Source organism: Furipterus horrens, unplaced genomic scaffold, assembly GCF_987537825.1.
Source record: "Furipterus horrens unplaced genomic scaffold, mFurHor1.1.pri manual_scaffold_49, whole genome shotgun sequence".
In the NCBI taxonomy this organism is placed as follows: Eukaryota; Metazoa; Chordata; class Mammalia; order Chiroptera; family Furipteridae; genus Furipterus; species Furipterus horrens.
Genome location: NW_028327219.1, coordinates 41,119 through 57,076, shown reverse-complemented (window position 1 = coordinate 57,076; position 15,958 = coordinate 41,119). Strand labels below are relative to the sequence as shown.

At 51.9% G+C, this 15,958-nt stretch overlaps 1 long non-coding RNA gene across 1 annotated transcript; it reads left to right on the top strand.

The window, feature by feature from the left end:
- The first annotated feature begins 450 nt into the window (after positions 1–450).
- On the top strand, positions 451–1,457 carry LOC149990000 (uncharacterized). Its single transcript, XR_016509008.1, has 3 exons — positions 451–520; positions 851–926; positions 1,396–1,457. It is a non-coding gene; the product is annotated as an uncharacterized LOC149990000 (long non-coding RNA).
- Positions 1,458–15,958: the final 14,501 nt, after the last annotated feature.

Below are 15,958 nucleotides of genomic sequence, written 5' to 3'. Positions count from 1 at the left end.
GGAGCCTAGCCCCTGAGCCCCCTCCCTCCGCCCCGGCCAGCCAGGCCTTTGGAGGTGAGAATACCGATGACCCAGGAGTGGGGGTAGTTTTTCTTCCCCTCTGGCAAAACCTCTGTCTTGCTTCTGGACCCTCTCGGGACTTGCTTTAGCTTCCTAGTGCTCCTTCTCTCGCCCTGTTCGGCGTCGTGGCGCTGAATACGCCTATCGAAGAACTGGAGGGGGCGCTGTGCATCTTTCATGTCATAAACGACGTCAGGTTTGTCCCGCAAAGATAAACCTTCTGTAGTTTCTGTCTGTTCAGAAGAAAACCAGAGCATTGACGCGAGCATGGTAAACTTATCATGGAACTCGGGGCTTTGCAAATACTTCTTAAAGGCCCTCTCAGACACCTGCTCTGCTTACAGACACATGAATACATTTTTTTTTTTTTTCCTTCCTCCAGGGGCATGGCTTGCACCGTGGCCGGCGTAACTTCTGACGCTAACGTTCCGACCAACGAACTGAGGCTCATTGCCCAAAGGTATGGTCAGAGAGAGTGTGACTGACGATCAGATAAGTCAGTTTGCTTGACATCTCTAAGGAGAACTCGTTTTTGCCAAGATGAGAGTCATCGCAGATTTAGTAATTGAAAATTGCTTCTTTTTTCTAACCCGAACTTATAAAATGCTATGGTCATTAAGATTGTTAGGATGTTGACATTCCCCTGCTCCCCTTTCAAGTGACAGGTGACTGTCAATGTCCCCCCATGGCGCAGGTTTATGTCCAGAATATGTTTTGCTTAGATTTTTGTGTCTTAGGAAAAAATGATGACTATGCCAGTGTTTTCATCCTAGGTATTTATTTATTACAGTATCGGGAGCCAATTCCTCGTGAGCAGTTGGTGACAGCGCTCTGTGATATCAAACAAGCGTACACGCAGTTTGGAGGTAGGAAATCTGGGGCATATTTATTCCAGAAAGGGGAGACATTTTCTAGGTAATAATTTTTTTTATGAGATGGTAAAAAGAAATTGAAAAGTAAGTGAAGAACTTTTTGTACATTTGCGCTTCGTGGTTTCCGCGATATGTATTATCATATGTTTTATTAATAGACCATCGAGAGGCAGAAATAGCCTTTTTAAATCTGGAAACCGATTGCTTTTCTTACCTAATAATTAAACTCAGCGCGGAGTAGCGGTCCTCCGGGTCTTAACTCCGTCTCCTGGCTGTGCCCATCTCCCGGAAGCAAGTGGACGTTTTGGTGGGCCTTGGTCTGTGGTGGCCAGAACAGAGCCACTTACGAATGCTCAGCTTCACAAGAAAGGTGCTTCAGCTACGTTCGGGGAGCTCGAGTGACTGTAGCGATACTGCCTTTGGGCGGCCGATGTGCTTGACGGTCCTCTTTTCTTGGTTAAAGGGGAAAACGTGCCTTTGGCGTCTCGCTGCTGTCCATTGGCTGGGATAAGCGTTACGGCTTTCAGCTCTATCGGAGCGACCCGAGCGGAAATTACGGGGGATGGAAGGCCGCACGCATTGGCAATAACGGCGCCGTGAGTATTTCTGTGCTGCTGTAAAACCTAGCGATAGGTACCTAACGTGATTTTGCAACGGCGATGAATGTAAACGGTATTTGAAGGTAGCTGCAACAACTTTAGCACCTGTGATTGCTATAACGCAGCCGTGCGTGTGTGTGTTTGCCCCCAGTGGAAATTGCCACGCCGACCAGAGAGAATGGAAAGACGGTCATCGGAGTCCTCGGACAGAAGGAAGTGGAACAGCTGATCAGAAGACACGAGGAAGAAGAAGCTAAGGCTGAGCGTGAGAAGAAAGAAAAAGAACAAAAAGAAAAGGATGCGTGGAAGACAGAATTGGGGGTCTTATAAATCTTTTGAGCCCCATTTCAGCCGCCCTCTTCCACAGTGAGCACGTGTTGGCTTTTGAACCCGGACGGTGGGAAAGAGGGATGGTAGCCTCTGATCGGGGCCTCGCCTTTCTGTAAGTTGAGCGGTGACTCCTCTTCATGGGCCTTTCTACCCCCCTCCCCCCTTTTCTGGGAATAAAACTCGGTAAGAATGGAAACGGTGAAGGAGAATTGTCTGTAGCAGTCACTGTTGTTCACCGGGGTTAGTGGGTCTGTGATCCTTCATGCTTCAGTGTCCTGGGGCAGCCCTGGAGGTGCCGGGACACAAGAGGCTAAAGTTGGTGGGTGCGAGTGTCATCAGCAGGGAAAGATGGGACCTGTGCCCTGAAGGCCTCCCTTGCTGTGTCCCTACCGTCTTGGAGAACCCGTGGCCCTCGGCCTCTGTGGGAATCACGTTCTTGTACCTGTTGCCAGCCATCGACACCGATGGCTCTTCCTAGGACCGGAAGTGTGTGCGTGCACACGTATACACACACGCGTTCACGCAAACCGCTCCGAAAACACGTGAAAGGCCCGTTTACAGTGCAAGCCCTGCACCCGCTACAGTAATCGGTCATCAGTGCTTCTGAGCACCTCTGGATCCCTCAGATCCCATTTCCCTCTCCCCCTCTACTCCCGAGAGAGAACTCGAGTTTACCTTTCCCCTTACCTACGGTTCTTACAATGCGTTTGTCTGTTCGTCTGACCCAGGTGGCACATCCCTCGGGGTAGCCGGGTGTGCCCTCTCTCCGTCTCCAGCGGTTGGTTTAAGAACGACCGTGGGCTGAGCCGACCCAGACCAGACGGGCGGGGGGATGACAGCTGCGGACGCCGCGGCAGGCCCACGGCGGGCGCGTGGCAGCTCCTGTGCAGGAGAGATTATGGCCACAGAGGAAAAGGGGCCGCTGACGAGAGCAGTCGGTCTTGGCTGAGGCGGGGGGGTGGGGGGTGGGGGGGCCCTGGTCTCAGCCCAGGAAGGCTCCAGGGCCACCGCCGCAGTGCCAGCCTCCCACACTTGTCCCCTCCAGCTCTCCTCAGAGCACATTGAACCCTTCCGTCGGTTCCCCATGCGAGAATTTCACAGATCTGCTGCGAAGTGAGCGAAGCATAAGCTTCAGGACCCCTCGCTCCCGAGGCCTGGGAAGGGACCCTCACAATGTGTTCCGTGCTCGTGCTTTTTGTAAAGTCGGCAAAAGTAAGGTCTTCTACCTGCAGTTAAGAAGCGCTACCGTCTGTTTCTGCAGCGGAACATACTTGTTCGCAGATACTTCCATGTGTAGTGAGGTTATTGTTACTCACCTCAGGGTCGAAATGGCTCTCGGGACGTGTTCCTCACGCACCCGCTGAGCCTGCATACCCAGTATAGTGACAGGAAGGCATAGGAACAGAAGTTGTCACCATCGTTGGAAGTTCCTGGACAGTGGGAGAGGAACAGGGCTTGACATGGGCCAAGTCAGAAGCTCGTCTGTGGCAAACTTCATCCTTAAGGTGTGTGCAGTTACCATCTGGGGATTCAGGTCTCGTGATGCCGGAAACGCCGGCGGGGGGGGGGGGTGCCTTACGGGTATGTCGGCTCATCGAACCACTGCGGTGATTTGGTGAGGTTTCTCATTCTGATTTTCAATTTGATGCCCAATTTTGTATTTGCACTGTCGTATTCTTTGGCTTTAAGAGGACACCGCCCCCCCCCCCAGCCCGCTACACACACACACAAATAGTATGTTCTATATAAACCCGAATCAGCCCCTGCTTTCCCTCGTCCTGAGAATAAAGTCCACTTTCTTCATTCTGACCTGCAACTCGCCACTGCCTTGTTGCTGATGCTCTGTCCTGGACCCCCGCCCCCCTCTGGACCGCCCTCTGTCTGTCCCTCACCCTCTCTGGAATGCTCTCCTCTCTGCACTCTGTGTCTCCCGCCCCCGAAGAACTACCCCGTCCTCTTCCCTGTCCCCGTGGGACTTCGGGGCCCTCTAGCCTGCTCCCGAAGATCTTACACTCCCTCCGCCCCGCTTCCGACAGGCTGCCGGCACCTCGGCCCCGCCCCTGGAGGACTTAGGAGCCGCCTCCGGGAAGTCTGACCTTCCGCCGCACTTCCGGGACACTTCCGCCCTCCCGGTCCCACCCCAGAGGACTTCCGGGCGACTTCCGCTTGCGGCGGACCCGCCATCTTGTTCCCGCCCTAGGAGGTCTCACGCAGCCGAGGCCCAACCCCCGAAGGTCTACGCAGCCTGCCACGCCATCTTGGTCCCACCCCGAAGGTCTTCCGGGTGTTCGGCCTCGCCTCGCTTCCGGGAGTCTTCCGCCACCCTGTCCCCACCCCCGGAGAACTGCCGCGTCCCCTTCCCTGCCCCCCCTCCCCCCGCCCCGGGACTTCGGGGTCCTCTATCCTGCTCCCGAAGGGCTTACACATCCTCCGATAGGGTTCCGGCACCTCGCCCCCGCCCCTGGAGGACTTAGGATCCGCTTCTGGGTAGTCTGACCTTCCGCCGCACTTCCGGGACACTTCCGCCCTCCCGGTCCGACCCCAAAGAACCAAGAAACAAAATGAAGTGATTTGTGTATATCGATCGAGTCGTTAGGTTCAACTGTCCTAGGAAGAGTAAATTTTGTTTAGGACCAGGGAAGAAACGTTCCCAGGGAAGCCTGCCACAGAGCACTCACCCTGGCCCCGGTGGCCATCCAGTGACGGGGTCCTCTGGTGAATATTGCAGGCCGGTATTGTGTACCTCGCCAATTTTGTCACACCAGGTTTTTTGTTTCCGAAAAAATGAAGGGTGTTCTGGGCTTTAGGCATGTTTTCTAATTTAGAGAATAAAGTTAGGTATGAAGTATCAGGAAGTCTGTTAGTATGCATGGAATGTTTGATTCGTGAATGGGAGCAGCAAGGGTAGGGTGGGCAAAGCTCAGGGTGGGAAGCTTGCAGTAGGTCGGCCGCGTTGCCCATGGCGTTCCAGAGCCCCGGATTCACGAGTGCCAGTCCTTTGTTTTGAGGAGGGACGTATTTGTGTGTGGTGGGTGGGGTTAGGGGTGAGGGAGTTGAATTTGTACGGAGAGGGAAAGGTGTCTGCCTCGTAAGACCTTGGTCATGGATCCTTAAAAGTGTGAGTGGGTTTTCTCCAAGGCCCTATCTGAGGTTTTCCATGTATTTTGCCCTGGAATGTGAATATGTTCTGAAATGGTCTCCTCAGGTATTATGGAAGGATGCTTAAGAGTTTCAAGAATTTTTTTTTCTGCGGTCATTTTTGTTGTTGAAGTTGGAAGAGCAGGCTGTAGGACAGGAGAGGGCCCGGGAGGGTGGAACTAGGGTCGTAGGCACGAGTTTTCTATTCCATTCGTTCCCTATGAGGTGAGTGGTGGTCTCCAAAAGTCCTTGGAGTCTGCCGGTTGGGGGATGGGGAAAAGGGAACAGCTTTGAGGAAGCGTTTTAAGGTACCTTTGCATGACAATGGCTATGCTAGTTTCTGAGTTCTGCCAGTCGTTTAGGTCCTCCTAAGGCCTCCAGGCAATGGGCGGGGCTAAGAGCCTAGAGCCTGCGCAAAGTTGTGTGAGTGGTCAGAACTCGTTACCACGCCCATCGCATTACAGGACTGCAATCAGGGATTCAAGAAAAGGGGGCAACATTTTAGAGGAGGGGGATGAGATCCACGGAGTGTATCAGGAGTGCTGAGAACTTGATGGTGCTCTGATAGGGCCAAGCACACGTTTTCCTGGATTGTTATAAGGAGAGAGAGGACATCGTCCAGGAGATCCCAAATGTTAGAAACAAGGTCATAGTGACTCCCAAACCAGTAGCAAAGTCATTGGTAACAAAAGGCAAATGTAATTAAAGGGTCTTAAGGGCAAATGTAATTAAAGGATCTCTGAGAAGGGAGTGGATAACATTAGCATATTCACAAATCACAATAGTGGCATTTAGATGAACGCTTGTACCTCCGGAGTATCCAGTCATGGAGAAATGGGGAAGGAGGAGAGGGGAGGGGAAACTAGTTGCGTTAGGGTGGGGAAGCTAAGACTATAAAACCAGATTCCTTAGTCTAGTTGGGGCGCACATTCTCCTGGCTATGAGGGTGCGCCCGGCTCTGCAGACTCGTGAATAAAGGCCTCGCTTTACTGCTCAAGTCCTGTGTCCCGGTTTTTATTGTGAGCGTTTCTCACAATTTGGGTGCTCGTCCGGGATCCTCCGCCTGTATCTGGGAAGGGCTCTGAGCCAAGGTGGGGAGACGCGTCCTACCCTCTTTTGGGTGGCCCGCTTGACCCAGGGCCCACCCACCTCAGTGTCCGGAAACGACCCGAGACTTCTTGTTGGGACAGCAGTGGATCGACGCAGGGGGAAACAAAAGCAAACACCGTGGCAACCAGGCAACCTCGTGCACGGGCCAAGGTAGGAAAATTGGACTTAAGTACTGCCTTGGTGGTTGGGCATCCTCGGGAAGCTGATTGTGCGTGTGGCTGGTACGAGTTGTGTGTGTGGCTGGTACGAGTGTGGAGTGCCTCTCCGCTGGGGCCGCTGTCCTGTGAGGGAACGGCCGGAGTGCACCTCCGCTGGGTCCGTTCTCCCGTGAGGGAACGGCCGGAGTGCACCTCCGCTGGGTCCGTTGTCCCGTGAAGGAAACGGCCGGAGTGCACCTCCGCTGTGTCCGTCCTCCCGTGAGGAAATGGCCGGAGTGCCCCTCCGCTGGGTCCATTCTCCCGTGAGGGAACGGCCGGAGTGCACCTCCGCTGGGTCCATTGTCCTGTGAGGGAAGCGGCCGGAGATGAACGAAGCATCTCGGTCTGTGTGCAAGTAAGCGAGTGTGGAGTGCCCCTCCGCTGGGTCTGTTAGGTTGACAACACAGCCGGATTCAGCCACGGGAATCAGCTGAGGATAGGAAATGGAAATTTTAGGCCTAGGGGTGGGGACCAAAAGTAAGGAAGAACAGACAATGGTAAATTATTGTTGTTTCCTTTGGCCAAAGGAACCCATTTAGGGGAAATCTGTCTCCTAGCCCCGATTTGGGTCTGATGAATGTTGGGTTTGTCAAGCCCTGGTCTTATATGTGTGTTCAGCTTTTTTGGATTGTTTGTTTGTTTGTTTGTTTTTGGAGAAAGAAGAGAGGGGCATCGCTGTGTGGTTGCCTCTCGCTCGTGCCCCCAGTTGGGGACCTGGCGTGTGGCCTGGTCGTGTGCCCTGACGGGGAGTTGAACCGGCGACACTTGGTTCGCGGGCTGGTGCTTGGTCCACTGGGTCACAACAGCCAGGGCCAGGCAACAGCCTTTAAGGAAGAGAGGGAATATACTCTCTGCTGATCACCACCTACCAGCAGATCCGCAGGTCTCTTCCCTGTAAAAAAGAAAAAGATAAGGCCTGGGACCCTCTGTCCTGTCTCTCATTGCCTTATAGCCCTGGCCAGCCGGCAGCCAACTGGACAGAGGCACCGTGGACGGACAGTACAGACGGAAGAGGCCAGGAACACCTAGCAGATACCCCACCAGTATCCGCCCCCATGACACCTACGGCGCTGGCGTCAACTTATCTAAATTAAGAAAGGAATTGAAACAATGTAAGCAAGACCTAAAGAACTTCCCCATTCCCTCAGAGCAGCCGGTTTCCCCTTAGGGAAGTCTCCAGGGGTCCAGGACATATTAGATATGTCAAATGCTCCTTCAACAAGCACTGAAGTTAGAAACTTCAAACGCAATATGAAGCGCTTGGTAAAGGACCCCCTTGGACTGGCAGAATAATTAGATCAGTTCCCCGGACCCAGCATATACATGTGGACAGATTTAATGTCTATACTAGACATCTTCAGTGGGGAAGAGAAGGGAGTGATCAGAGGGGCTGCTATGAGGATATGGGAAAGGGAACATCCCCCCGGTCAGGAATTTGTCCCGGCCTAACAGAAGTTTCCCAGTATAGACCCTGATTGGGATAACAGGCCGGAGGCTAGGGCTCAAATGAAAGACCTTAGGAGCTTCGTCATCATGGAAATCAAGGAGTCCGTTCCCCATGCACAGAATGTCTCCAAGGCATTCGAAATACAGCTCCATCAGATCCCTGTAGAAGCTCAGGGACAAAATGAGGAAGTATTCTGGTCTAAATCCAGAGAATGCTGTGGGACAGGGACTCTTAAAAGTCACCATTGTAACAGAAACTGGCCAAATATTTGTAAGAAATTGCAAAAAGTAAGTGAATGGGCCAATTAAAGCAACTGAAAAACTCTTCAGGGAAGCTCAGAAAGTGTATGTTAGAAGAGAGGAGGAGAATGAGGAAGTAGCCCTCTTTAACTCTCTAAATCCGGGAGACAAAGGAACTGTTGGAACTGTTTTGGCGCCAAACTGCGCCCAGGTAAAGGCGCCTCCCATGGCACCACCCCTTCTGCAGGTAGGGGCGGCTCCCGCGGCAGCATCGGAGGCTCCTGGGGCGCAGCCCCCTCTGCAGGTGAGCGTGGCTTCTGCAGTGCCCACCCGTCTGCAGATTCAAGGGACTTCCCTCTCAGCACGCCTTTTGGTTATGGCCTCTGAAGTGACTGCAAAGCCAATGACTCCACCTCTGCAGGAGGAGAAATGGGTCTCTCCCTCCAGAGCCCGCATGAAGGTTGTGATTTGGACACTGAGCCTCATAGGCATACTGCCATTTAGGGTAAGCCACGTGAATGCTCCACCATGGTGGATAAGTCACGTGGGTTTGCCACCATCTTGTGGGTGGTACTTATGGGTGCCACCGTCTTCAAAGATGCTGCATGTAATGCTGCCGCGATCTTTGAAGTGGGCAAAATGGTGGGTTAGATATGCTCTTAAGGTGATGTGCTTTGTTTGTAAAATGGTATATGTCTAAACATTCAAGTCATTGCTGCATGACAGGTGTTTGCAAGGTCTAAGCTTCAGAAAACTGCAGAATATCTACAAATCTAGGAAATTTTAGCTGCCAGATACTGAGTTTGAGTACTGTCCTTCACCGTGTGGAAAAGAACAAGAATCGGAAGCACGTTATGGTTAAATCTAAAGCAGTAAAGGGTATTTAGAAAGTTTGTGAATGTTGCAGAAGGTCTGAGGAAAGTTGTAATTATAAAAAAAATTAAAAAAAAAAAAGAAAGTTATGGAAGCTTTAAACCTGGGAAAAGAAAACCTCAGCTGCTTGTGTTCTGTTTATGCTCTGAAAGGAAGAATTGAGGTTTCCTAGGGAAATTTTAAAACTTCACATGAAAGAAAGGGAACCAGGAAAGGTGTAAGGCATGTAAATAAAAAGGTTGGTTAGAAATTTATAAAGGTTTTGAGAAGAAATTGTATGGTTTTAGTAATAGAAGGTATAATGCATGGAAATGCAGTTTTGAAGGACAAGGATTTTCCTTCACGCCTCTATATTTTTCTCCCTACGGGAACCCTCCAGTATTTGGCATTGTAAAGAAGTAAGAAGTGACATAAGGTTCCTTTGCATAAAACTAATAAGACCAGTTGCTAATGGTGGTAATGTCAGCCGAGGCTTTGACTGGAATGTCATGCCTGAAGGAGGCATGCCTAGGCTAATGCAAGCCCATGAGGTAAAGGCCTAGCACCTTGGGTGGTTGTGCGGTCCATGGCAATCTTTCTAGGGAAGAAACAAAGGTTGCTTCCCTGATAAATGGCTAGGAGGAAACTTTAGGCACAATGGAAATCTTGAAGAACTTGTAAAAAGCATGGGTTTTACAGGCAAGCCCAGATGGCAGGTGTGCGTCTCAGTTTCTGTGCCCTGATGGGCAGACTAAAAGTCAACATGAAGGTTTCTTGTATAAGTTCCAGCAAAGCAGACTTAAAAAAATCTTATGTGGTCAATCACTGCACTTGTTGTGTTTATGCAAATGAACAGGCTAAATTAAAACTGGACTTAATGCAGTCCCTTTAATAACAAGGAGGGTAATCTTAAGGAGAAAAATCATGATTTGAGGAAAATCACAATGCTCAGTGGTAGAGTATAAACTAGTGCAGCTAACTGTGTCTATAAAGTTCATTTTAATTCAAAGTTTGTTTTCATTCAAAAGTTAAAACAGGTCTGTGATATCAACAATGCTTAATTTACAGGCAAGAAGAATATCAAATGCCTTGCAACTGGATGTCTTCCCAATAAGACAGTCTTGCAAATTTAGAAATTGGTTTGTGAATTGTGTTGTGTGAATTAACATGTGTGTGTTCTTTCTGTTTTCATAGGGTATAAGCCTATAATCTCATTACCTGAGTGATTGTCTGTACATAGAAGCCTCACTTAAGAAGCCCATCTGCATTGCTGCCTCCTGAGACTCAACAGTTTGGCTGAACTAACTGGTTGGGTTGGCGAAGTATGGGTTGGTCAGTGGGCTTCACTTTAAACTGGTATCTCTTTTGCTTAAAATAACTTTCACCAAGGAGCTCCTTCCCGAAACTGCCAGCCTCTCCAGTGCAACCCCCTTCTTCTGACACTGAACCAGCCACAGACCTTAAGTCAGGAACCCCATGTGGCTGCCAGAGTTTATGGCCTAAAAGCTAATGTATCTGACATAAATCCAGTAGGGTGGCTAGGTCTTCACTTAGTGACAACCACTCCTTCCCTAGAAAATCTAACTTCTCTCAGCTACACCTCAGAAAAGACTCCAGAATAATCCAGCCAAGGTAAAAGTTTTTAAGGTATTAGATCTCAGACAAACCTTAGAGATAGAGACTGGGTACGGAGACGCAAATGCTTGGGTAGAATGGGTCAAATTTGCTGTTAATTCCCTGAATAAAAGCAACTGTTATGCTTGTACCACAGGGAGACCCCAGGCACAGGTCGTACCATTTCCACTAGGCTGGGACTCTGACCCCTCGGGAATGGCCTGTATGCTCGCTCTCTACCAGGATGAGAATGCATGGGGAAATGGGACTTGTAGAAGCTTGTCTCTCCTCTTCCCTCTATAAGGAGTAATGGGACTCAATCCCTCCCTTCATACTCAGTGGGGCCCATGAATTACTCTTCTTGCCTCTCTAGGTGGGAAGCGAATTCGGGTACCCCTGCAGAAGAACTCCGAACATGCACTCATACCAGAAATGCGAGCCACCTTCACAGTGGGGCCGGCGACTATATTCCCCTCCAAGTCCCCAGAGCAGATGTCTGGTGGTATTGTGGGCAAAGGAGTCTCTGGAAAATCCTACCTGACAGGTGGAGTGGAACCTGTGCCCTGGTTCAATTGTCTATCCCATTTACCCTAGCATTTCCAAAACCGGTCCAGACTAGACTGCCCCTGTTAGGGAAAAGAGGTCAGTGGGGCCTGGTGGATCCTTTGATCCTCATATCTATATTGACGCAATTGGGGTCCCCAGAGGAGTTCCAAATGAGTTTAAAGCTAGAAATCAAATAGCAGGGTTTGAGTCAGTGCTCTTCTGTTGATTTATTTATTAAATGCCACCAGTTGAGTGGCTTGGGAGAACAGGATGGCACTGGATATGATGCTGTCAGAAAAGGGAGGTGTATGTGTAATGCTTGGGGGGCAGTGTTGCACCTTTATCCCTAATAATACAGCCCCTGATGAATCTATCACTAAGGCTCTGCAGGGACTAACTACCTTAGCAAATAAGCTAGTAGAAAACTCAGGTATTGACAATCCCATAACAGAATGGTTAGAAAATTGGTTTGGCAACTGGAAAGGAATAATCTTATCAGCTCTGGTATCCCTCATAGTGGTAGCAGGCGTCCTCATAGCTTTAGGCTGCTGTATTCCATGCGTCAGAGGTTTAGTTCGAAGACTAATTGAGACTGCACTAACTAAACAGATGCAGCAACTTTTCATAATCTCCTCCTCCGAGAGACCAAAGGGAATCCTAACCATGAGGAAGAAAGTCAAGAAATCCTCCTTAAATTTGGAGGAATAAATACAATGGTTTGAGTAGTCAATTTTCCAAAAGAGACAGGGGGAAATTGTTAGAAACAAGGTCATAGTGACTCCCAAACCAGTAGCAAAGTCATTGGTAACAAAAGGCAAATGTAATTAAAGGGTCTTAAGGGCAAATGTAATTAAAGGATCTCTGAGAAGGGTGTGGATAACATTAGCATATTCACAAATCACAATAGGGACATTTAGATGAACGCGTTAGATTGTACCTCCGGAGTATCCAGTCACGGAGAAACGGGGAAGGAGGAGAGGGGAGGGGAAACTAGTTGCGTTGGGGTGGGGAAGCTAAGACTATAAAACCAGGTTCCTTAGTCTACTTGGGGCGCACATTCTCCTGGCTATGAGGGTGCGCCCGGCTCTGCAGACTCATGAATAAAGGCCTCGCTTTACTGCTCAAGTCCTGTGTCCCGGTTTTTATTGTGAGCATTTCTCACACAAAGGAGAGAGGTGACAGATCTGGGATGGGGAACTTCTGGGCCTGTTTTTGGCTTGGGGAGCAAGGGATGTGCTGGCTCCTGTGGGAGAAGAGGGCTAGTGAGCTGAAGTGCCTAATGCCTCCCCCAGGTTGGGATACTGAAAGTAAAGACCCATTTTCCTCAACACTAGTTGGGTTTTACACCAAGGGCCCACGTGAAAGAATCTGGTTTTACTCTGTCACCATTGTGACGATGACGTATGTGGCTCGTGGAGCCTGTAGTCAGGTTTGCTCTGTGTCAGTTTCAGTGCAGCGGATGTCCATGCGACGTGTGCCATTCCTACTTTCTTTAGGACAGCCGTATTTGTTAGTACTGTGTCACCGTGGTAAAGCTGGTCTGCTTTTGAGTGGAGAAGTGAGAGGTGCCGTTTCCCCCTAGGATAGAGGGGAGGCGGTGGCTTTGTCTTTCCCAGACAGTGGACAGAGTCATGCTGTGTTGGTTGTTTGTCATTCTTGTGCTGCCTTGTCTGTGTCGTGGTGCTGTTTAGGTGTTCATTCACAACTGTGGAGTTTGTTACCCGTGTCTCTTTGTCTGTGTCCTTTCCTCCCTCCCTCTGTCCCTGTGTGCTTCTTTCTCTCTGTGTTTGCAGTGTATGTGGAGTTCCTGTGTTTAATGGTTGTTGCCTCTTCCTGAAACGTGTGGCCCTGGTGTGCGCTGCAGTGTGCGGTGGCTGATGCCGGGCACTTGTGTACTTTTGGGAAGCAGTTTGTTGGCTGTGGAGTGGCCGTAGGTATGTGCCCATTGGGAAATTAAGTGCTGTATTTTCTGGGGCTGGCTGTGTGCCGCGGAGCACCCCCCCCCAGTGTGACTGGGTGGGGTCTTGGGGGGCCAGCTGTGTAATTAGATCTCTGTCTTTTACTAGGGTGTGGCTCCAGCTCTAAGATCTGAGGACTGGAAAAGCACCCTCTGAAGGGCTGTGGGAACCGGTCCAGCGGCACAGCTGTTCATCGTCTGGGGAGTGGACATCCGGATACCTTCTGAGTGCCTTAGGACTCCCGGTCCCTGCATGGATCTTCTGGCTGCTCCTTGTGAGTTGCAGTCAGTCGTCTGGAGTAGGGCAGCTGCAACAGAGGCCCTGTGTGTCCTTTCAAGCTCATCCTGAAAGGAGGACTATGGTTGGGGCAGCGGTGTGAGGGTGGCACTTGTAGACAGATGGATGGTCACCTTCCCCCATTTGTTGCCATCCTTGGGTTCCTTGGAAGTGCATCTGCTCTGCAGTGCTGCTGGGTTCAGGCAGGCAGGTGTCCCAGTCTCAGTTCTGTGCGATGGGACCCCCGGTGCCTTGGGGAAAGAGAGCCCTTAGCTGAAGGGCTTCTGGGGAGTTGGAATGAGCGGCCTGGGCCGCTTGCCTTCCTATCGGAGCCCTTTGAGTCTAGTGTTCGGTTACATTGATTCTCTGCCCTCCTGTGATGGGTCTGTGGGGTCCAACCTCTGTCACCCCTGCACCATGAGCTTCTCATCTGCCAAGTGTGCCCCTTAGTAGTTTGGGGCTGAGTCCAGCAGTCTTGGGTTATTCCCTGGAGGCAGCTTGAGTTTTGGCCTTGATCAGAGAAGCCCGGTTGGAAGAGGAAGAGGAGAGTGAGCTCAAAGAGACACTGCGGAGACATTGATACGAACAGGGGCCTGAAGGGAGGTCACGTGATTCTTGACCGGGTGTCCAGCATCTCAGAGCTGAGGAGGCTGGAATGGCTGGCTGTATGTGGAACTGCCATTGTGGTTTGTCTCTGAGGGTTCTGGAGGATGGCCTATTTTGGGAGCTGAGGGCCACTTGCGGTTGGATCACCCTTTGCACACTCTTCAAGATGCCTTTCTCTACCTTGCATGTGGTCCCTTTATTGCCCTGTGGTCCTGAGAGGGTGAGGGGGTCGTGGGTGTGTGGATGGTGCCAGGAACGTGCCTTTGACTCATCCTGGCACGGCAGGGGTTTGACCGCATCTGTGTTGTATGTGTGGAGGGTGCTCGGGAGAGGCAAGGACACCCCGGAGGGGGCCCGGCCCTGGTTCCTTGGGCCGCTGATGTGGGTGGTGGCCGCAGAGTGGGGGGCTGAGGGGATCGCCTGTGCCTTTTTCTGTACCTTCCCCAACTAAGAAAGTTTGTTGCCACTGAAGAGAAATGTCGTGGGGGGGCCTATGGAGAGTGACGTGCTGAGTGGAGAAGTTGGCATCTCTGAGCCAGAGGTGGTGGAAGGAGGGACAAGTGCTGGCCCGTGGTCCTGTCCATGACTGTGTGGGGAGAAAGTGGGTGCCCTGATGGAGGGACATGAGCTGGGGGGGGGCTCCTGGGGATCGTGCCTGGGGGACCTGGGAGCCTTCCACCATTCCCCATAAGGTGCCTCCACCCACCCTCAGGAGTTGCTCCCGTCTGATGGCCTTGGCTACCCTGCAACCCAGGGTCCACTCTGTCTGCCCTGGCTCCTCCTGGCACTGCACCGTCATCTACAGCGGGTCTCTTCCCTTGTCTGGTGGGGTGTGTGTAGGAGAACCGGGGTGAGCCATCCCCATTTACCTTAGATCTGAGGGCGGACTGTCTTGTGTGAGGTAGCTTCCTATTTCAGTCCCTATCTAAGGTGTTCCTGTCCTTGATGCTACAACGGTGGCGGTGCCGCCTGTGGGATTGGCAGCTGTTAAGAGGGGGATGTGGATGCCGCCAAGGAGGCCGGGCTCCACCGTTGCCTGATTCCCCGAGGGGTTTGGAGGGCGAGTTTCCTTGGTCTCCCAGTGCCACCCTACAGCCCTGGCCGCGTGACAGTGGCACGGGTGTGCGGCCTATATAATGTACGGCCTCCCTGAGCGTGGTTGCGAGATGTCTGCCAACACCTGCACCTTTACCTAAGTGCGGTCCTTGGCTTCTGTGATGCTTCTCCAAAGATGAGTTTTTTCCCTTTCACTCATCTTCCTGATTGAATGAGGTGCTTTCTTCTCATGGCTTTTCCTGTGGTGCAAAGGAAGTTTTCCCTTTCCATGGGAACAGTGAGCTTCATAGGGTCCTGTGTGCTTTTTGGGTAATGTGTATCCTGTCCTGTGAACGGTGGGTGTATGTGTGTCTCTGCGTGTCTGTGTGTCCCCACCCCTGCCTGGCTGTAGGTGTGTCCTATCCTATGGGTGAGGGAGTGCCCCCCCCTTGCTGTGGGCACAGGAGCACCCTTCTGGAAGCCATCATGGCCCTCAGCACCTTTCCACCATCTCTGGGGCAGAGCCCCCCCATGGCAGCAGCGGTACTGCCACTACCCCCGGGGTCTCCTGTCCCTCGCGGTGCTCGTCAAGGCGGAGTCCCTGCAATCCCGATGGCAGAAACCACCCCACTCCGTGTTCCCTAGGTCTTCTGACATTCCAGTCACCTTTCCCACCCATAGCCGCCCCTTTTGTGTTATTTCCGCGGCCCAGCGGGAGCAGGGCTGTGACTCGCCCCCCGCCCCCGGCCCCAACTCCTCTGTGTGTGTGTGGGCGGTGGGGGTGTGGCCGGTGTAGGGCTCCTCGGGTGTCAGCCAGACAGTTGGTGGCGCAAAGGTGTGAAGAGACGGCGGGTGGAGGGGTTCCGGTGGTCGTCACAGAACTTTCAGAACGTGGCGGTGGGCGGATGTTATCTGTCCAGTGGGGGTCAGGAGGCACCGAGAGGGGGCGAAGGAGCACGGCAGCGGTGAGCGACGTTGCCCTCGTCGGAAAGCACTTGTGGCTTCCCGAGGCGAGTGTGTAGAGAGGGCGCAGCCTTTCCTCCCGTGACTAAGGTCAGAGCGCGGGGAAGCGGGCCTGC